General features: G+C 42.9%; 1 protein-coding gene across 1 annotated transcript in view; it reads right to left on the bottom strand.

The window, feature by feature from the left end:
• The window catches only part of LOC124715651, a 622,306-nt gene that overhangs the window by 66,894 nt on the left and 531,293 nt on the right, over window positions 1-24,119 (bottom strand). The window lies entirely within an intron of this gene.

The raw sequence follows: 24,119 nt of genomic DNA, 5'->3' as shown, positions 1-24,119 counted from the left end.
GTCAATGATATGTATTTTACTTAACTGAAATAGAATTAAGTTACTTTTCTTTATGAAAGATTCTATTACTATGGAGCCAATTTAACATTATACCTTAATAAATCAATTCAAAGACTTTCAGCACAGACAATCAATATGCTTAGAATGAGTTCCCAAATAAGATAGTGCGATGGCAGAAATGAAATTTGGCATCAACCTTTCATGACAAGTTTGGAAACACTCAGTATTTGTGTTTCCTGTTTAAGGCTGATCATTGCATGATGTGCAAAGCAATTCAACATGAATGTAGTGCCTACAAACAGCTATAAATGTTCAATGTCTGTTTCCATAACTCAGTGGCCAGCACAGCCTACTGCCATGTGGGGAACCCAGATTTGATTCAGAGTACTGCTGCCCAATTTTTCATTGGTGGGAGGACTAGTACTGGGTACCATCAGCATTGTTAAGCTAACTGAAGAGCTATTCAACCAATTTGTAGTGGTTCAAAAGTCAAGAATCACTACAATGATCCCGAGGGTGGTGTGCTGACCACGTACTCCTCCATAATGCATCCTGTGACACCACTGGTAGTGTGTGACATGGCAGTCTATTGACCACGAATGGCTGTCTAGAGCCAGAATGCAGAAGTTTACTACTTGTATAACTACTCATTACACAATAACACATGGACAACATTACAAATAAAGCGAAGGAAGATCAAAATTTGGATTGTTGTGAAAGTGCAGTGAATCTGTAACCAGAGCAAAGACATTCACACAATTTAGAACTCTACATCTTCCGAACAATTCAATCAGTTTTACCGGAAGTGGCCATGCTGTGTTCTACTCTTGGCCACCTTGATCTCCAGACTGAACACCTATTCATGAGGGTATGTGGAAGGCCTTGTGTTTGTGTCTTCTTGGCTGAAACCAAAATGATATGTAAAAATGCACATTTCTGATGTGCTCGCACCAGTGACTCCACAGGTGCTTCAGAATGTGCAGCTTGAAACGTATTACTGCTTATATACCTGGGAGACCAGGGAGAGCCTCGTGGAATACTTATGAAGTGTGCAAAAGGAATTTTAACTTCCTTTTACATTTTCTGTACTAGTTACTGATCTATAAGTGCCATCAAACAGTTATAGTGTTAACCATGCCTTCAAAGGAGTCCAAAGCACGTACGCACGCACACAGAAGTTAGCACATGCCATTACAGCTGTCAGATACTTAGATATTAAATGTGATTTTGTAGTTTAGTTTGTTTTCCTTGTACCTCCGTGGCGTAAGAGCTTTAAATCGAAGTGTACGGTTAATTATGAAGCACAAACCATTTTGTGGAGTGGAGTTTAAACGAGGTGTTGCTACTTATATTATGAAGGAAAACAAACATTAACACTGACATCAACACGGAAACGCTCAGATTTCACAGTGATTAGCATTGTGAAACTTGTGCTGTAGAAATCCATGGAAATTTCATGCCTATAACAACGAAATACAGTGGTCCATCTGGTGACTATTTATTGAGCTAGATCCATTATTCAAGTTTACAACTGCCAACAAAATGCTAAGGGGACATTTCAATTTAAATGTTTCACCATCCAATATCTGTGCATACAATTTTCTACTGGTATTAAGGAAACCAGCAGCACTTCATTTGATAACATTTATACACACACATCGAGATTTCAGAACTACTGTATAAATGCTTGCAGATAAACTAAAAAATAATTAAAGGAAAATGGAAAAGTCTACTGCGAAATATTTATAAAATAGAGACAGTAAAGATGTAGCCACAACACTTGGCATTAATGAGAAGTGTTATGTATTCTGTAACATTGCCTACAGTCCCTAGTAACAGCGTTTCAAATCGACTTTAATGAATTACAGTTTTTTTATTTATTTTTTCAGCTATTTATTGGACAAACGATCATTTGTCACTGCCACTGAGCAGTTCATTTTCCAAAACAGTGACGTTAGAAGTACTGGTAAAATTGCTTCGTCAATTGCTCGTGTGCGGCGTGTTCGATGGGAGCGACATAATGCAGATGATGTCGCCAGTGATCAGTGATCGTGGAGGGCCCCTTAGCTTGCCGAACGGCAGCCGATGCGGTGTCACGTGTGGACGTGCTGGGAGAGCAGTAGGCGGCCCTGGCCAAAGATCGGCGGCCAGCTGATCTGCACGCCAAACACGCGCCACGGTTGCGTCGGGTGTCACACAGCTACGTGTATAAACGCCGCCCCAACAGGAAGTCTATTGTTACCTTACAACGCTGTTACAGCACAAACACGGGCGAGCGGCCTACAGCAGTGCTCATCGTGTCGCCGTCCTTGCTAAAGAAATTTAATCCGACGCCGAACAAATACACCAATGGCCGCAGACTACTATTAGTAGCCTGAAGTATTAACTCATTGCTTTTATCAGCGACCGTTTCGCCATCACTCATCAACGGCTCTCGCCTAGTTGTATTCACCGTCAGTGGCACTGACGTGAGACGTGCGAGGTCTGTAAAGAGAAAACCTGTAAATATATATCGTTAATTATTATTTGAAAAAGAGAGTCGCTATTGTCTAGACGTGGATTTGTATTTATTTCAATTGTAATCGAATCTAATGTTTTTAGGTGTTAATTTTCAGCTCCGCAATTAGGAGCGCAGCCATTAGCGCTACTAACTTACAGCGGAGTTTACTAGTAGCTGGTATAAAAAATATGTCGGTATTTGTCATTGAAAATGATTTTAAATGCTAAAGGATAGAGATAAAAGGCTTAAGGAGTTTTAATTAAATATATTACATTGATAACATAAATCGAGAATAACAATAGACGAACTATCGTCTGCCTGCCGCCATCTTAGCAAAAATATCTCCGCGGCAGTTTTCAGTTTTTAATCGAGAATTTTAACAACATAGATGTTAGAAATAAATGAATGGAAATAAATGTGCACCGGTGATCCCGAATCTACTTTAAAAGACAGAATTCAACTTAGACTGAATCTTTAAAAATAGTGTTCACAGCACGTTACGTAGTATCAGTTTCTTATTTCCTGATCTATGGAGCCTAATTATTTCGGGACTAGTGCAGCAGGGGATACAACCCGTCGGCTTTGAACAATGACGTCACAAGTCGCCAGAGAGCATGTATTACAGAGATGAAAGAGCTGAGGAGAATGTTGAGAAACAAAGGAATGCGAGAGAGATAAACATTGATTTTGTCAAAAGCATAAGTGTTTTTTGACTTTTTTAAAAAAAAAAAATCTCACGAGATAGAATAAACTGATCCTACTTTATTAAGCAATATCTTGTCAAAAGCCGAGAAGCGATTGTTCTTTATGTTCTAGCTCCCTTCAGTACATAATAAGTGTTTTTTGACTCTAAAAAAAAATCTTACGAGATAGAATAAACTGATCCTACTTTATTAAACAGCTCCCTTCAGCACCTAATTAGTGTTTTTTGGCTTTTTTAAAAAAAAATCTCACGAGATAGAATAAACTGATCCTACTTTATTAAGCAATAGTGTTTTTTTACTTTTTTTTAAAAAAATCTCACGAGATGGAATAAACTGATCCTACTTTATTAAGCAATATCTTGTCAAAAGCCGAGAAGCGATTCTTCTTAGTGTTCTAGCTCCCTTCAGTACGTAATACGAGTTTTTTGGCTTTTTAAAAAAAAAATTTCACGAGGTAGAATAAACTGATCCTACTTTATTAAGCAGCTCTCTTCAGTACCTAATAAGTGTTTTTTGGCTGTTTTAAAAAAAAAATCTCACGAGATAGAATAAACTGATTCTACTTTATTAAGCAATATCTTGAAACAAATAATTAGGTTAATTAAGTCACACGTTTAATGATGCACCCAATATCAAGCGATCGCTTTTAGATTTACATTCAATTATTTTATTCAATTATTTTAATGATAGTGCTTATTAGAACACAGAACTGCTTTATTATCTATGCCTCGAAGTGAAGACATTACGATCTATGACTAAGGAATGACGTCATTGTTCAAAGCCGACGGGTTGTATCCCCTGCTGCACTAGACCCATTATTTCTGACGATTTAAATGAAATATTTTAATATGAGACATACGTCAGTGTTGTGCGTGGGTAGTATTTTGTGACTAAATGTTCCCTTTGCTAGAGGAAAGTGCTTCTATCTTAAGTAACAGTTGTGTAAAATCTGATAAATGATACGCAATTGTGATTTCTCACGACTCTACAGACATTTCTACACAACGTCAAGTGGAGATTTCTTTAGCAGAGTGACAAATATTAGCCGGGATAATCATTTTTGAGATCAAACGAATTGTTACGCTGGCAATAAGTAACTGGTTTTATATTTTTTGATCTACCTGAAATACAATTTATAAGTAATTAAAGTCACGAAATAATATAAACTGGTTCCGCCACACTGGCCATGGCCAATATGCTACGAATCTATCCAAAATCAAAAGACAAAAAACACATTCCAATGAAATTTCGCGGTAAAATGTCATAGCAAATAGACACATGCTTCCGAAAAATCGAATGTTAGATACGGCTTTCATGTTAATAACACCCAAAAATTGCAAATAAAACGAAATGAAAAGGGAGTATGACAAATTTGATGGCTCTGGTGTATAAAGGACTGATTGTAATAACTGTGATAAATTTTACGTCGGCCGAACCGGCCGCTGTTTTAACGTAAAGTCTATAGAGCATTCACAGCCGCATAAGAGAACTGCTTTTGGGATTGCATCTACCAGAAACTGATCATTCTATATGGATTATCGAGTATTCGTATTCTCCACAAAGTGCAGTCAGGCCGTGCTCTCAACTTGTAAGAAGAGCTAAAGCGAAGAAACAAGAGGCAGCAGAAGCGCTCACTGGGTAGAGCGGTGTTGTATCCAATACCTACTTTGCTTTGTGTTTGACAATTTCCAATTTTAATCACTCAATCATGTATTATCTTGCCATTGTCTTAGGTAGCATAGAGATGATTGCGGGACTCGGCTGTTCGACACAGGATGTCAAACACCTTTCAGCCGTCTTGTTTCCGAACTTATTTCTATTTGGCTACCAGTTTCAGCGTTATACAACGCCATCTTCAGGCCCCTGACCGACGTGAAGATTCTACCTCGGTTCTGATCAAAACAGAGGCCAGCAATACTGGTATTGGTATACTTTTGGTACAGCGATCACTTCAACCACCATCTGCCGACATGATGGTGGTTGAAGTGATCGCCATAGCAAAAATATGCCAATACCAGTATTGCTGGCCCCTGTTTTGATCAGAACCGAGGTAGAATCTTCACGTCGGCCAGGGGCCTGAAGATGGCGTAGTAAAACGCTGAAAATGGTACCCAAATAAAAAATAGCAAAATAAAATAAATTTGGAAACTAGACGGCTGAAAGGTGTTTGACATCCCAAACATTTTGTGGTTACCTTACAGCAGTTTGTTATGAACAGTAGCGCTGCCCACAAGATGAACCTAGTACACCATATTTCATAAATGTGCGAAGACCCTACGCTGATTTTGCGTTTATTTTTGACGATGCCACTACAGCTCCACTAAATTAAGATAGATTTTTCAAACAGAACTGGCTCGTCATATTTAAAGCACAAAATTTTCAATTTTATGTCTTAATACTTCTCATTTGGCCATTTTATTGTTTTAAGCTGTAGACAATCCAAAACCTGATTCAATCATTTCGAAAAGGCACTATGTCCATACCCACCACATTTCCATTTTTGTTCTACATCTGGAAGTACTCGAAGAAACGCACAATCCCTGGGAAAAGGCCATATCCCGCTCACTTGTATGTGGTTGATATGAAGAGTCTTATTTCATCTTCCACATAACTCCTGCGATACGGCCCTTTCGGAGTGCCAACTATTAGGTCACGATGTGTTTCAAGACTGACAGAGGAATCGTAAATACAAATATTTACACACGTGCATAGTTTTGCTGATAAAGACACTCAGGATGGTTATTTACAACGTCTAACTGATGCACATCCGATAAAAAAGAATGTGAAATACTATAAATTCGAAAGTGCAAATGGCTTCCACGTGAGCAGTGACGGAGGACGAACCCAAGTTTGTAAAAATGTGTTCTTGAGTCTCTGTGGAATAGTTTAAATGATCTACTGCTAAACAGCTCTTTCAGTTGACATGCGTGGAAGACTGAGGGTTCAAGGCATAACTTAATGCCTGGAGAAGTATGTCCCCTGATTAATGGCCATATTGAATCATTCCCTGCACATGAAGTCCATTATTGGAACAACATACGAAGAAAATAGCACAGTTGTATGTCAAGCAAAGGAATGAGTTATTTAAACAACAATGTCCTAATGTTAAAGTGAACTACAAATTTTATTTGAAATTCAAGGAAACTTTTGATTACAAATTTGGAGAACTGCAAGTCGACACGTGTTATAAATGTGAGGAGCTACATCAAAAAGTTAAAAGCCCGCATTTGAATGACTATGCGGAAAGAGTGGCTACAGCAGAGCTCAGAGCCAAGAAATTTTACGAGAAAATTGACGCAATCAAGAAGCTTGGCCATTAAACAATTGTGTGGGTGGCATTACTATCGACTACATGCAGAGCATCCCACTGCCGTGTATTCCAATGCATAAAATGTTTTATTGCAAACAATTGTAGGTTTTTGAATTTTGCATTGTCAACTTTTGTGATCGTAAGGTAACGTTTTCCCCATACCATGACGATCAGGTTCGTAGAAAACCCAACGAAGTTCTCTCATTGCTAAACAAGTATTTTCAGGGAAATGTTCCCAAAGAGGTGAAAGAGCTACATATCTTCAGGCGGATCCCCTCGTCAAAATAACAAACACCGTGGCCGGAGTTTTGTCAGCTGCAGCATCGCCTGGGCTATTTTTAAGGGCTGCTCATTATCATCTAGTCACAGGACATTTGTTCCTGCCTTGTGATAGAACTTTAGCCACAGCAAAGAGACTCGTTCGCAAGATTGATCGAATATACACACCAGACAAATCGACACAATAAAACAGAGCATGTTCTGCTTTCCAAGTTCATCCAAAGCAAACTAGTAACTTCATTGATTTTAAGGCATGGTGCCCTAAATATCATAAAAATCTGTCCCATCAAGGAAATCACGGGCCAAAATTCCACATGAACAGAAAGTGATCCTCTACAACTGCCGCAGAATATGTTTGAACATTGTGCGAAGTGAACCTGGTACGCTGAAAGCATATCAGGGGATCGATGGCTTGTAGGGAGATTTTTTGTTAGGGAAGCCTGTACTTATTCAGTACATTCCAGACGATAATTGTGAATGGCCTACAAACCTCCTGAATGGGCGTGAAAGGCTTGTGATGATTAACAGCTCTTCTATTTTGTACTGTTTTAAACTTAGAAGACTGTAATAAAAAGCATACCAACATATGCATCAAGCTGAATTCTTCATTATTTACAATTTTTATCACTTATTTACTTGACGCAGCTGCAAGATATCAACGATTCGTAAAATATTACTTTTCGTAAAAACAATTCCAACCGAAAAGGCCATATCTCCAAATAGGTTGCTCGACCGTAATATGGGTCATGTATTGTTTTGGCACAGTTTTATGGTCACACTATGTTAAAGATCCTACACTATAACTATAAACGAAGACGTTTACACTTTGGTTTTACAATCCAAACAGTTTTTTCTTTCTCCTGAAAATTTTACTTTGGTGGCTGTATGGCCTTTCCCAAATGACTGATTCACTTGTTTAGTGTTTTTCCCATATTTTGCTGTAGATATGAAGATGGTCATTGCTGACCAAAACCGGTAGTCTGAGGACCTAACAAATTTGAGATCGTAGATGGAAATAAATAAATTTGTTCTAGATGAATGATAGCTGCACCTGCAGCAGTGTGAGCACACCAGAACAAAAAACGTGGGACTGCGAGCTCTACGAGGATGCAGCGGGTAATGGTCATCAAGCATTACGGATGTTGGATCCCAAAGCAGCACCAAGGAAGGGGTCGCCCAGACGCATCTTGGACGCAATATCCTGGAAGGTAGACTGCACAAGGCACTCAACCAGACATTAGCATGTTGCCATCAAGGCAGGCAACATACGATGTGGATGGGGAGAAGACAACTGAGGTCTGCGACCACCGAATGAAATTCTTTCTCAAGAATCTACCTCGCATTGATGCAAGTGATCACAGTAATATGGACTGTAAGACGTAACAGTGGTCGGTTGAACTGCTTGTTATAGTGGAAACGCTGCAAACGTACTGGCAGACTCCCAAGGAATCCAGCCGACAATAACTGTTGAAAAGTGTAGTAAGACGGCAGAAACAATCATCTACAGGTTAACTGCACCAGAATAAATGAACGAAAAGATCAGATTCTGTAGTACTTATTGTATTAGTAGTTGGGTAACGGAGTTTTATTGTTGTGTAGTAGTAGTAGTAGTAAAAAATTAAGTATCCGAAATAAACAGTTAATACACAAATTTATTATCCAATAAAATACAGATAACCCGTAATTAAGAAGAATAAACACAATTCCCTGTAGTGTGAAAGCATTTGTTCCTTCTAAATAGATTTCGGTACTTGTTCGATGTAAGTTCCACTGCAGTGTACCACTATGCTGTGCAGCTGATTCATTCCGAAAACTTAGCATTATGACACACTACCATAACGGTAGGTCTATAACTGCCTGTTCTTCCTCTCCCTGATTAGTCACTCATTACGGTCACTCGTATGTAACGACGGTGCTTTCCTCTCGTAAAGACGTCATTAAAAACTTTTACTGGACACGAAGGAGGGAATTATTCACCACAACACCTGTAGGAAACTGGTCACAGCAAAACTCTGAACAGCTTAGTCATTTTTTGAATTACAGTGGTAGACAGTTTCATCGTTCCCGTGACCTAATCGAGCCACACCATTGGTGTAGTTTCATTGTTCAATAGAAAGCACACCGGCTACTTTGCTTTGTTATCACTGAATTACTGATCCCAAAAACTGAAAGTCCCAGCCCAATATAACAACTGAAATAAGCATATACAGAAACTCGTCAGTTTAAAAACAATGTATCACTACCGGTTTAGAGGCGAGGTGTGAGTGACGCTCATCATGTGGCACTGATTATTGTTCATACGTGTGCATAAGCACAATTACGGCTTCAACACTGAGCCTACACCGACAAAATATTTACTGCGCGCTTAAAGCATTGATTTGCAGTAGTTCGAGAAACACCGAAACACCAACAAATTACGGCAGAGCAAGTTTAATTTACTAGGTCTTGTTCGTATTGTGAATTTCTCGCAAGGTTTTTTACACTTCTAGTATAATTTATACCTTCAAAGGAAGCGTTGAACTGTTATCTGCCCTCTGATCCACCCAACATAGACCGTGGAATGTTTCACTCATTCTGTTCAATACGAAGACCGGATGTAAAGAATGACCGAGATAAAATTGACACACACATTTGGAAGGTTTCCTCCCAGGCATAAGGCCACCTTATGAAACACAAATACAATGTTGGGAGGGAGGGAGGGAGGGAGAGACACGTAGGCCTAATTAATTACATCCGTGGGTAGTTTTGATAGATTTTTGACTACCTTAATCTGCCTGCAGTCATCTGCTAGTTGCTATTCGATGTCATCAATTTCGATGTCGTCAACGTCAGCCGGGCAGTACATCATTCGTGTTACTCTTTGCTGCCTTTTTGTTTGTCGAAAAGTAATCTCCGCAGCCGTCATTCTCACTGGCATCATCCTCTCAAGTTGCCTTGTACTCTAATTTAACAAACTGCCTTTAAGTGATTGCAACTGAGAACTGCTCTCCAATCATTTTCGTTCAATAATACGGTACAAAAGTTAAATAGTGCCAGTTCAGTGTCAACTACCTACACTGCTACCGTAACTGATACGCTGAAAAAAGAAATTCGATCTCGGTATTCTGTACATGCACCGATAACAGAGAACTCATCACGGAGACAGCATTTTTTATGTACGACCTTAAACTGTCTTTCCTGTAAAAACGTCAAACAACGTTTAGTTCCTCTACTAAGGAGCAAACAAGGCCAAGTCCTGGCAGCATTATAGTTAATGCGGTCTCCAGCTTTCCGTCGACCGCACCGCGATGTACGCCGGGGGGTACGAATAAGTGAGTAGCCCTTCGCTGAATCCACGAAGTCTAACATGCATTTCTATTACGGTTCCTGTTATGAAGATACAAATGCACCTCTTTCGCCGGCCACGTGAAAGTATCCCTAATCGTAGGTAAACGCAACTTTACCGCGTTGCTATCACACAAGTCGATTATTGGACCATTTTACAATGGCACCAACACCGATTTAAGTTGGACTTAAGCATCGTTCCTGCGAAATTCAGCTTGCCCTGTTCTCAGACGATATCCGTGAGTCATGGATGTAGGGCAACAGGCGGATTTCATATTCCTAGATTACCGAAGAGCGTCTAATACGGTAACCCACTGCAGATAAGAGCGTAAGAAATAGGTTCCCCAGATACGCGTGTGGCTCCAAGTAGGAGAACCCAGTATGTTGCCCTCGACGGCGAGTGTTCTTAAGAGCCAAGGGTATAGTCAGGAGTGCCCTAGGGAAGTGTGATAGGACCGCTTTTGCTCTCTATATAGATAAATGATCTGACGGACAAGGTGAGCAGCTGTTTGCTGATGACTGGTGTACGGGCAGGTGGTGTTGAGTGACTGTTGGAGAATACAAGAGGAAAAATTTTCTAGACGCTGTGTTGAATGGGAGGTTATTCTAAATGTAAAAATACGTAACTTAAGGTAGATGAGTACGAAAACAATCCCGTAACGTTTTTATACAACATCAGTAATGTGCTGCTTGACAGCTACACCGATTAAGTATCTAGGCGTAGCGCTGCAAAGCGATATGAAACGAGAACGTAAGGACGGTAGTAAAGAAGGCGAATTTTTAATTTCGGTATATTAGGAGAATGTAGATCATCTATTACGAAGTGCGCATGGAACACTGGTGCGACCAATTCTTGAGTACTGCTCAAGTGTTTGGGATCCCACCATGTATGATAAAAGGAAGACACCGAAGCAATTTTGAGGTGGGCTGATAGATTTGTCACCGGTAGTATTACGGAGATGTTTCGTTAACTGAAATGGAAATATCTGGAGTGAAGAATATATCTTCTACGCGAAACATTACTGAGAAACTCTAGAGAACCAACATTTGAATATGGCTGCAGAACGAGTTTATTGCCGCCAATGCACATGTCCCGTACGGACCACGAAGGTAAGAGAAATTAGGCTCACACGACGAATAGTTTTTCCTTGCGCCATTTGTGAGTGGAAGGAAAGGGAATGAATGGTGGCTTGCAGAGTACGTTGATTTTATCACAGCCTCGAAGGGGAAGTTTTAAACGCTCATAGATGCAGCCTGACTGTTTTACGTGGTAGTGAGATCACGTCGCAAGTTGATTTTCATATTATCGTAGGATCGAGGGCTTGGCCAAGGAGCAGCGCGCGTTCCCACGTGAGCGCGCCAGCAGGGCGGGTCCCGGCGTCGCAGCTCCACAGGTCTCGTGTGTCAAAAAGCTGTCGCGGTCCGCCACTTCCGGACCGCACCTGGAGCGAGGCCAGTTCCGAATCTCACGCACGCGTGGGAAGCGTCAGAGCCAGGGATTCCTGGCCGCGTATTTTAAGCTCAGACACCGACATGGTCCGGCAAGACAGACTATAGTGGGAAGTAGGAAAGAATAGTCCGGAAAAAACTTCAGCGCCATGAAAGGCACAGACCGGCAGAAATTGTACATCCTCAAAGCAACATTTACGATGTGAATAGCCACGGTGACTTTACTCCAATTAAAGAATTATTCGTCGGATCATATAGTTGAACGGTAACAACTCACCCATTCGAGAAACTTTTACACTTTAGACAGCACTTAAAACACACAAAGATGTTTGCATCACTACAGTGCAGCTTAGGTGCTCCTGCGCTCTGTGGTATGCGCTGACCAACTTTGTCCATTCACTTAAACGACTCTATTCCTTTTTGCAGCGCCATCAGCTCAGAAGGTGCACAGCGACGTAGCGAATCACAATGGAAACAAAGCAGCGTACTTCCAAGTTACTGACTCCAGATAGCGAGCGCCACAGTTCATCAAAAACTTATCTACCATATAGAATGCTACTTCAGACACACTATCTTGAAACATTCAGCATTCGGACTTCTATTTTGTGAAAATCTTACATCTGGCACAACGTTTCTTTGATAAACGTCGAAATGAGGTACAGGGACAGAGGAGCAAAGTACAAGTCTGCGAGCCTTTGTACGCCGCAGGATATTTCTTATCAATATTAGTGACTGCTATGCGTATGGCTCGAGGAGAAAACGGTACGTGCGGTAATCCCTATTATTCTCATGTCTCTTTGAAATGTAAGATGGAGAGAGCCGAAATCTTGTAGTCTTTCTCAACTACTGGTTCTATGAATCTGCGCAACGACGTCAAAGAGAACAAATTAAGTCTGCAGAAGACTTCGCATGGACTACTGTACAGATCTGTTACGATCAATCACTTCGCCCGACACGAGTTCCATGCCTAATTGAAATCAAACGATGGACCATTATTCTAGGAATAACCGGACTGCATTTAGTTCTTTTGCAGATGCAGTGCACACTTCTCGATCATTTTCAACTGAAGGACGTGTAGAGCCATGTATGTGAACTACATACCGTGACTACACTCACGGGCGTTCCGTTCGAGCGACCGTCACAGACTTCAAACTAGTTCCGCCGGGAAAGTTGCCTTCACCTCCAGTCAGATGGGCATTTCCAATCTAGTTCATTGAAATTTCTCACGTGCTTCGCGCACAGCATGAAGCAAATACCTGAGAGAAACGACACAGTAATAAATTATGTTGGTAAGGTACGCAAAACGACCTCTGTGCTTTCTCCTCTTTATTTTTCATATTCCGTATATCCGTGATGAGAATTAAGTGCGAATAGAATTCAACCGAGAGAGAGAAACTAAGTTTCACTGTAAAAACGTAATCTCGTTTACAAAGCTACGTAGCGTTGCCGGTAGGAGTTGAGAAAAGTGATCTGATGAACAATGTGATTCGGCACCAGTGTCAGATACTACAATATGTGCAAATGGCCTTCACCAGAGTTAGTTTGTATTGTGTGTGCCACAACAACTTAGTAAACCGATGAAAGGCAGTACCGGTAATGGTTTACAGGCATCACAATATTTATAATGAGTGTGAAGTAACGCCTTTATTACGTCGGTTATATATTTGGAAGAAAATGTAATCCGGGGGTTTGCACCTTTAGACTGTACCAATCGCAACAGGCAATGGATGATAATATAGGGACCGGTTTCATTACAGTTGCCACATTTTATTGCGTGTTCACTATGAAGTTTGCAGGACAAAGGAAGCGGTTTCCCCGTGGCAAAGCAGTATAAATAAATCGACGCAGAACAACACAGACCTAATCTGTGCAAACTTCTTAGTCCAATCTCTCACAAACACAGAATATATTTAAACACTGCTTTCCAAGTATAGTTGTTTATCTGGAAAGTTATCCTATTGGAAACTTAAATTCATGATCACCCACATGCAACTAAATAGCAGTATTCGTCGCTCGCTTTTCTGTTCCATTTGACAATGAAATTGTTACACCTTCGCCGCATTTTAATAAGTGGTTTTTAGATAAACTAACGCATCATGCACTTGACACTACTCATCAGAAGCTAGTGTCACAAGCCGTGTGGTGACAAATGTACACACTTTTCGTGGAGGTAAAACAACAACACTGCAAGTTAATGACACACACACACACACACACACACACACACACACACACAGTAAGGTAAACAGAGCGACGCCGATGTTTACCAGGGTGGCAGGTCGTCGCTGGCCCTGGTCCTGAAGGTGAGGCCCTTGTACAGCGTCATGGACTCTCGCTACGGCGCTCGCGCTGTCGAGACTGACGCGACCAGCTGCCGCCCAAGGCCGGCCAGCGCAGGGTCGACCGCGTCATCAGCGTGTCGACTGCGACCTCACAACACGGCCGTGCCACTATCGATAGCGGCTCGATCCGTCTCACAGCCACATGGGTTACGCGTGCGGCCTTGCGAACGTCATAACACTGAAGACCGTTCCACGCGATCAGTTATCTTTCCGAGGTATGCAAAGCCGAATTTTTTATATCGTGTCGTATTTGCACTAACGGTCTACAGTTCATGCTGCGTTGAAATAACTTGTTTCATTCATCACAGCATAACGTACGAGACATTTACGTCTAAATCTAATAATAATACCACCACCGCTATCACCAGAGGCGTTGTAACATACTCAGCCGCTTAGTGAGATAAAATATTGCAAAGATTTCTCCAGGCATAATTTAAACAGAATTAAGTCGGTTTTAGCGACTCCAGCGGCTCTTAAGCTCGCTGCTCATTGATTATTCTAATTTGAAACACTCAGATAATTTGCAACGATATATGCAACGATATATGCAATAGTTTTTAAATTTCGATTCCAACATTAAATTCAAAATAAGAAATTAAGTAGTTTGAATCTCGGTGACAAATTTAACCTGTATGCCACGCCACTACTGAGTACTCGAATTGGATCCACGTCACTCGCCATCATTACAGTAATTGTGTTCCCATGTACGGCCTTCCCAGAAAGTTGGCTTGTTTGATGAAAGGTGTAGACTAATCGTTCCTCATTTGCAATCCAGTAAAGCTACCCACGTGCGGACAAAAAACAATTGAACAATTTAAAATGTTCGTAACGGTTCCTGGGCACACCCTTTTCAAATCACTGGCAGTTTGGCGCGTGAAATTTGTAGACTACAGTTATAGTGAGAACCTACGCAACTTCCTTGCTGGAGATTTGTCGTTCTGCCGCGTTTACGTTATGCTGCATCATAAATACTTTAAATAGATACGGGGAAAATGCCTACAATCAGATACTAAAGTTAAATAAGGATCACACGACCGATCCACAAGTTTGAGTGCCAGCTTGCAAAACTCAGCACAATGTTTTTGGAGGGGTTACCACTTGCGAGCTGCGGCAACCAGGAAGCTGCAGCCGCTGACACGGAATGTTATCGCGACGTGGTATGTGTGGCGTGGCCTTGTTTGCCGATGCGATGCGCCGCTTTCTATGCATTCATTAACAGTTGACGAGTTTATGATCAATGCAGACTTCGCGTATTCACTTCTTTCGTGATATACGCTACCAGACGGATGTCAGAATAAAGCAATGCGAAATAGTCCCTAAGTGCAATGAAAGCGGTCGGAAGGAACGGAAAATGTAGTCACGCTACGCGGTTTGCTGACGTTTCAACTCAACGTCACACAATTTGGTTAGTTGACCACAGTATTTTAAGGCTTCCACTTCGCGGTTTAACTACACGCCCTGCAAAGCCAGTGCGAATTGATCCTCAGACACCGAAGCCAGACAATGTTTCTATCACAAGGGAAACCATTACAATGCCTTTATCAACCAAGAGGATCTTATTTCTCTCCGCAGTGCGCAACAATAATATGGCCTCCCTGTATGTGTTCATTCTGTGTTTTAACTTCTCCGTGCATGAACAATCGTTTCAAACGAGCGTCTCCTCCTACTGTGTAGAAATAATTAAATCTTACAGGACTGGCACAGTCGAATCTAGTATGAACAAGGAACGATACCCACTTAGTTCTCGAGTAACTTAGGGGTAACTAAGTGAAACTTGCACCGTAAATCTAGGGTAAGTATTTGAGCACGCAACATTACTTAAACGAGTTCATCGCAACGCTCGCTGTTCCTGTTTTGTGCCACATGGTCTGAAATATGCGGGTAATTCGAATGCGGTGTATAAAATAAGATACACCCGTAAAAGAAAAATTTCCAGGTACGGAGCCTGCTTTGATGTTTTATTTTACACAGCATTTCAAGGATAACCCTAATCGACTTAGACAGGTGATTATTAATCCTGATGTCAGATGTACTCCTACCAACTCCTCAGGTGAAGGAGCTCACCAACTTGATAATTTCAGACAATAATGCAAGTGTTTAAATGCTATCTCTAAGGTCGCGCGAACACTGGGCTGGCTATGGCACTGTCTGTGACCGCTGTACCTGCCTGAGGAGAACCACAGTTTTCTGAAGGCCGCCTCGTTGAGTCTCGTGTGGAGCCGCTGGAGCGTGGAGTCTGGAAACAGCATGCGAAAACGTAGCACCAGGGCAGCTCAATTACAGAGCGATGAACCCTAGGATAAGGCCGGGCTGCCGTTCCGCTATCACACGCCACATGGCGCACACAGGGGGATCCGACGGCAGTGCACAGTAGAGCGCAAATATTCTATGGCAACGAGCAACAAAGTGGTTCTGGTGCTGGTGACGCCTTCGCTCTTCATAACAGCTTGCAGTCGTCTCGGAACGGACAAGGGAATCTTATACCATTCTTCCTGCAAAATAATGTCAAATCAGGTAACGCTCTAGAGCACAAAGGTTGAGATCTGGCGACTGTGATGGCCATGAGACATGCGACACTTCGTCCTCGTGCTCACAAAACCAGTCCTGGACGACGCGACAGGTGTGAGCAGGGGCCTTTTCGTCTTGAAACACAGCATCGCCATTGGGAAATACGTACTGTGACATAGGATGGACCTTATCAGCCAAAATGGTAGACTTAATCCTTGGTAGTAGTTCGACCTTGCAGAGTAACCATGGTGACTTTGGAATACCACGATTGGCTGCCCAAATGATCACCGAACTCCCATAATGCTTCACTCTTGGGACGTAAAGTGGGCAAGAAGTTTTAAAGTGTGGAACAAGACCCGTCCAACCAAATAACTTTCTTCCATTGCTCTGTATAGTGCAGGTTTTGCACCATGTTTTGCTATTAACGACACTTGAATCACTGACACATGGTTTCGAAATTCCACCTCACCCTTCAATTCCTGCCTCTGGAGCTCCCGTCGTGTTTTTTGATACTTACCGGGTTCACGAGTGTGACATTCAGTTCTGCAATGACTCATGCAGCCGTCATCTTCAAGAACCGTCCGTCATCATCACTCAACAGCCACTTTCGTCCGCGTTGTGACCCGGTGAATGATGTTTTTCCGATTTCCCTGCATGTGGTTTTGATCTTCGATACGGTGCCTCTCGTAACGCCAAACATTTCGGCCAGCTTTGTTACGTAAGCATTCACTATACGAGCACCAATAACTTGCCTACGTTCATATTCACTTAGCTCCGACATATGCGCTCACTACTACACCGAACACTGTTCTGACCATGACTGACACTTGCAATGTTTTGAGGACGTTGCACATGTGTCGTTCGTGGTTAAATACAAAGGTGCAACCTGCAGGCGTGGTTATCATCTGCATTTATATCCAAGCACGTATTTCTAGAAGTGTTTTCATAATTTTGTCGAACACCTGTAGCTGCCTTAAGCGACACTCACGCTCGGTATTTATTGCGCAATAATATTGACAGCCTGAGATCGGCACTAACAGTTTGCGCAATAAACTGAAAAAGACTGCAGAGCTGTAACAAATAATGAGGCTAGTTCAATACATTGTACCGTGTAGAAGTGTTATTGAGCAATGCACGTCAGTTCCTGTCGTAATCGGGTGAAACTCCATTCGTTTCGAGCGAATTTCCGAGAAGGACTGAAAAAAGTGAAAGACTTAAGATCAGTAAATGGGCTGGAAAAGGCATATGAAAGCACCAGGTCGTACTTTGTAGAAATGAAGTTCCCGATTCATCAGGAAACGCCAGGTGCCTCGTTGCCCGTAACAGCAGAGGAAACTGATGATCATGATGTCATAACAGTAAGCAGAAATGTTTATTTTACTTTTAACAGGTGTCGTATCAGGCCAGGTTACCAGTGAGCAAACATTTATTTTTCTTGCGACATTTTTCACATCACAGACAAAAGATCGTGTAAATTTTCAATCATTATCTTTTTTTGTTTAGTTTGCAACAATGTTTACAGTCGAGAAGTATAGAGAAAACAGCACGTGTACACGATAAATTAAACGATCACTTCTTTCATTCATAATTAATAGTTGCTGTTTACGAATCATGTTGACATGAGTCAGTCCCTGGTCCACTGAATTCTTCAAAGAAAGAATCTAGGGCACGTTTCGGGGGACCTGCAAAATTTCCGCTAGTGTATTGTGAGGCAGACAACTCAGTAGCAACTCACATCCTCATCGTCGAGCGCCGACGTGTTCGCTATGAAGGCAGAGTTTTAACTTGACGCGTCTCCAGACACATTTACTGCGCAATATTGTGCCGTTCTTTGCCTCGCAATATCCTGACATCACTATCGTGTCACTAATATTGAACCAGCGAGGATAGCTTTCTTTATCCATTGGGTGTTTAAACCCCTCCCTACACCTTTTGCTGTTTGGACTCATCACAATTCGTAAACCATAAAACCATTTTTCCTGCTAGGCATAACAAAACGGCGATGTCTGCGCCTGTCCTAGAGTAGTCGTGTATTAGTGGTTGTTACCAGGAGCTTCGGGACGACCAGAACGCGACAAGACACGTCTTATGGATGCTTGCTGTGGTGGTCTGTAGAGTCACATACACTGAGGTGACAAAAGCCATAGAATACCTCCTCTATATCGTGTCGGACCTCCTTTTGCCCGGCATAATGCAGCAATTGTACGTGGAATGGATACTCAATCGTTGGAAGTTCCCTGCAGAAATACTGAGCCATGCTGCCTCTACAGACGTTGCCGGTGCATCTTGTGCATTAACGGACCTCTCGATTATGTCCCTTAAATGCTCGATGAGTGGCTAAGTCATTCGCTAGAACTGTCCAGAATGTTCTTCGAACCAATCGCGAACAATTGTGGCCCAGTGACACGGCGCATTGTCATCCACAAAAATTCCATCGTTGTTTGGGAACGTTAAGTCCACGAATGGCTTCAAATGGTTTCGAAGTAGCCGAACATCCAGAGGACCCTGTCTATTCCACGTAAAGACAGTCCTCACCATTTCGGAGCCACCACCAGCTTACATAGCGCCGTGTTGATAACTTGGGTTTATGACTTAGTGGGGACTGAACTACGCTCTAACATTGCCATCAACTCTTACCAACTGAAATCGGGACCGAATTTCGGAGGACTCTGATGTGTCGTTTCGAGCTGCAATACTGAATTAAGGTCTGATCTGACCAGACCACAGTTTTCCAGTCGATATGGTAACGAATCTAGGAGAGGCGCTGCAGGCGATGTAGTGTTGCTAGCAAAGGAACACGCGTCGGTCGTCTGCTGCCATAGCCCATATGCGCCAGATTTCGAAGCACTGTCCTAATGGACACGTTCGTCACAAGTCCCACATTGATTTCTACGGTTATTTCATGCATTGTTAACACTGACAACTCTACGCCAACGCCGCTGCTCTCGGTCGCTAACAAAAGGCCGTCGGCCACTGTGTTATTTGCGGTGAGAGATAATGCCTCAAATGTGGTACTCTCGGCACACACTTGACACTGTGACTCGCGGAATATTGAATTTATTACCATTTCCAATATGGAATGTCCCATACTTCCACCTCCCACTACCATCCGTGTTCGAAGTCTATTAATTCCCGTCGTGCGGCCATTATCACGTCGGAATCTTTTCACATGAATCACCTGAGTTAGGGCAGCTCCGCAAATCCATTGCCCCTTTTATACCTCATGTGCGCGATACAAAGCCCTTCTCTATATATGCATATCGCTATCCCATTAATTCTGTCACCTCAGTGTACAATTATGTAAAATCACTCTCCATTTAATATCTAGGTTGGGTGATTCACTACAACGAAAACCCGTGCCTGTGAATCTAGAGAAGATGAATTACAAGGCTTGTGTCGTTTCGTTATCTTAATATTTCCGCAAAATTTTAGTAAGGGGCATACAACGTCATCGCGAATGCGAGGGATTCGAACATTTACTGTTTGATATTAAGTCCATAACAAAATCCCCTACAATTCATCTTTTTTCGACGTTTTCAATATTCAGTTTACTGTTCAGAATCAGTACGCACATGCAGAGGAAGACAAAGGCATATCGCCTTCAATAGGGCCAGATCCACCGAAAACTGGTGTTCAAGCCAACCTTCCTCTTGAGAACAGCTTTACATTTATTTCTAAGTGGCGTGCCTCGTGATTAAGTCTTAGTAGGCAGATTGGTAAGATCGATATATTTGTCAAATTATTAATGGAATTTTGTGGTATTCTTGCGAATCGTTTCGCAGAACATGTTTAAATACAATGAGTGGCTTTATTTTATGTACTTCTTGTATTTTGTCTTTCCGAGTGAAAAGACAAGCTTCTTGCACAGAGTTCTCAAATTCCAGACACCTATTTTGGATTTTGTGGAATAACAGTTCCCTATAAATTAGTTTTCATGTGAATGGCTGTGCAGATATTACTTTTCGTAGAAATACGTGAGTAAGAATTAGTTTCGAGCTCAGTTTCCTCTTTCCACGATGTGTTTGTTCTCAATACATCACATTGTGATTCCAGTTTTAAGTTGTTTTTTAAGAAAAATTAAAAAAAACACTACAGTTAAATGGTACAGATATATTCCCCTCCTCCACACCTTCACCCCGCCCCCTTTTATTGCTTTGTACCCCAGTCCCAGAAATTAAAGTTTGCGTAACATTTGTGGAATTGCTGAAACCAATATCAGGAAAATAACAAACCTAGTTAAATTCATTTACTTCATTTTTTACAATACAACAATGCTCCAATTATTGTTTATGTGCACTTTACTTTGATCTACAGGATAAGTCAAGTTTTAGCATAAACAATAGAGAGCACTTGCGCTGGTTATATTTACGTGGCGGAAAAGGATACAGAGTGAATCTTGTAATCCCACAGTCAGAATGTGGAGGAGACAGGATCCTTACGTATGTTATGGGGCCATGTCAAAGTGAATTACCGTTCAGACCCCGAGCTAAGTTCATGCCACGTGGCTCATCACTTACCAGCATACACGGAAACGTAAGGAAAGGAATAAAGGAATGGACGAGAGAGAGAGAGAGAGAGGGGGAGAGAGAGAGGGGGGGGGGAGAGAGAGAGGGGGGGGAGAGAGAGAGGGGGGGGGAGAGAGAGAGGGGGGGGGGAGAGAGAGAGAGAGGGGGGGGAGAGAGAGAGAGAGGGGGGGGAGAGAGAGAGAGAGGGGGGGGGAGAGAGGGAGAGAGGGGGGGAGAGAGAGGGAGAGAGGGGGGGAGAGAGAGAGAGGGAGAGAGGGGGGGGGAGAGAGAGGGGGGGGGAGAGAGAGGGAGAGAGGGGGGGGAGAGAGAGGGGGGGGGAGAGAGAGGGAGGGGGGGAGAGAGAGGGAGAGAGGGGGGGGAGAGAGAGAGGGGGGGGAGAGAGAGGGGGGAGAGAGAGAGAGAGAGAGGGGGGGGGGAGAGAGAGAGAGAGAGGGGGGGGAGAGAGAGAGAGAGAGGGGGGGAGAGAGAGAGAGAGAGAGAGGGGGGGGAGAGAGAGAGAGAGAGAGAGGGGGGGGGGAGAGAGAGAGAGGGGGGGGGGGAGAGAGAGAGAGGGGGGGGAGAGAGAGAGAGAGAGGGGGGGGGGAGAGAGAGAGAGAGAGAGAGGGGGGGGGGGGAGAGAGAGAGAGAGAGAGAGAGGGGGGGGGGGAGAGAGAGAGAGAGAGAGAGAGAGAGAGAGAGAGAGGGGGGGGGGGAGAGAGAGAGAGAGAGAGAGAGAGAGAGAGAGGGGGGGGGGAGAGAGAGAGAGAGGGGGGGGGGAGGGAGAGAGAGAGAGAGAGAGAGAGGGGGGGGGGAGGGAGAGAGAGAGAGGGGGGGGGGAGAGAGAGAGAGAGGGGGGGAGAGAGAGAGAGAGAGAGAGGGGGGGGGGAGAGAGAGAGAGAGAGAGGGGGGGGGGAGAGAGAGAGAGAGAGAGGGGGGGAGAGAGAGAGAGAGAGAGAGAGAGAGAGAGAGAGAGAGAGAGAGAGAGAGAGGGGAGGGAGGGAGAGTGTGTATTCGTAGTTTACAACAAATTTCTACTCCTAGTATCTGAAAGAACCGTAAGTCGTTAAAACGGAAAAGTGACACTAACAGTGGCACACAAAGAAGTACGCTCCGCCACACAACATAGGTATAGATGTAGTGCAGCCAAAGACCGGTAATCCCATACAGCAGAGTTCCATGTGAAAAATGCGCTGGTTTATGAAACGGTTTTCCACTGTAGTCCGTGACGCGTATTGCCGGAACCTCAAGCGTGCACAAGGATTTAGCCCCAGACTCGAGGGGTGTAAGCCCGCTGCCCCTGACAGAAATAGCGCAGTCCAGACGCAGAGGTAGCCATTTGTTATCCGAACCGTGCTGCTACTAGGGTGAGGGGTGATGAGACGCACGGAAGGAAAGCAGTATTCCGGACACTTGCCTCCGAATCAGGGCGAAACTTATCCAAAACAATTTGTAAGCAAACACGAACACAAGAGTGAGCTTCAACTTAAGATAGAGGAAATAGTCTACTGGGCATTTACACAACGCAGAGTAGTTCCCTCAGATTACACACCATATAGCTTCGTTTTCCATCCCGTCATTGTTCGTGTACTATTCCATGTAACACTGCTCGAAGATCAATATCCCATGATACAAACAAAATGCTGTCTGTTCCGCTCACTAAACTAGGGAGATTCGTACTTATATGGAGGCTATAGTTGTTACTGCGCACCACGTGTGAATAAAACTTTTCGGGCAGATGGATGGAGGAAGGATGATGCAACAGGTGCACACTTCATTCGCCGCCTTCCGTACTTTTGCCTGTGTGGAGCACAGATATACGCAAACAGGCGATTAGCACTATGACAATTCCTGTAAAAAGCTAATCAGTTATTACACCCAAACGGAACACAAATACCAAACAATAAATACTACCGAACAAGTTTTAAATACAATTTCTATTGGCATGTTGCTTTTAATATGTAGAAATATTTTGAGAGCAATTTTATTTGTGAGAGAAATTAATAACTTTGCTAAGGATATCGATAGAAGAATAACAACCGATAGCAATTTGTATTATTATGTAGTTATCGTATATCGTGTACAACGGTAAATTCATTGGTAAAAATGCTTCTTTGTTGGTATCAACGTCCAGAAATTGTTATCAACTGAAAGTTTTTCCCTTCATGCACTCTAATCACCATTCGAAATATTTGCTACCCAGCGTCCCGCACGCCCCACAAAACCAACGACTAAATTAGCAGGAGGGGTCTCTTTCGTAAGTATCCCGGCTTTTATGGCCGTCGTCAATTGAGTGAAAAATTCACTAGCCCATACAGGTGTACGATGCTCGGTAATATCTTCTTGAATATTTCGAAACTGCTTGTAATACCATTTTTAGGAGGTTAACTCTACCTACCTTTTACAGTGTAGTATCACTGCTCGTGTTGTCCTAGTCTAGTCGACGAGCCGTAAAGCTAGGTGCTATAATAAGTCAGTAAAGTGGCGAGACCCGGATCGCGAAATGACGGACGCGCAACGATGTCGAGGCGTCCTATGACGTCAGCGAGAAGGTCGGCGCGTCGATATCGCCGGCGTCAAATTGCATCCGGCGCAACAGCTGTCTGGGCGCCCAACTTTAAAGGTCGTTTGCGATAACAGCCAAGAAATGAGCTGTCCGTAGTGTTTCATGCTACACGTCGTAAACGATTCTATATGACAGAACACAATCATATTTTTATGGAGAGAGATGAAAAAATTAACTTCAAAACAGAGGTCAATGTCACGGTTCACACGCAAGCTTGTCGGGACAGCGTGTCGGTTTTTATAGTTTTCGTGCCAGCTGCAGTCTTAAAAACTTTACAGTTGTTGGTTGCACTCATTTCGTCTGTTTTTCCAAACCCGTAAACATTAAATCGACGAAAATTAGGACGATAACTTGCAGCATCACAGACGCCATGTAAAATCTGTACCAAAACATGACTGGAATTGACGGGCCCTCGATATATGGATAGTGTGTGAACGAGCAGTAACTTGCGCCACGTTAAGCACTCTAAAGCAGACAGCAAGGGCTTTCATATACATACATTCATATCGTACTATCTCCGACCGTATTGTGACTGCAGGGAAGCGACTTTGCAGCAGTGGTAACCAGAGAAAAGTTGTAGCGCTTCTACTGCGCGTCGCACTATATGGGCTTCGCTGTTTCTAGGTAGCGAGGGT

The sequence above is a fragment of the Schistocerca piceifrons genome, chromosome 1 (genome assembly GCF_021461385.2).
Source record: "Schistocerca piceifrons isolate TAMUIC-IGC-003096 chromosome 1, iqSchPice1.1, whole genome shotgun sequence".
NCBI lineage: Eukaryota > Metazoa > Arthropoda > Insecta > Orthoptera > Acrididae > Schistocerca > Schistocerca piceifrons.
The sequence above is the reverse complement of the archived record's forward strand: the minus strand, read 5'-3'. Positions and strand labels throughout refer to the sequence as shown.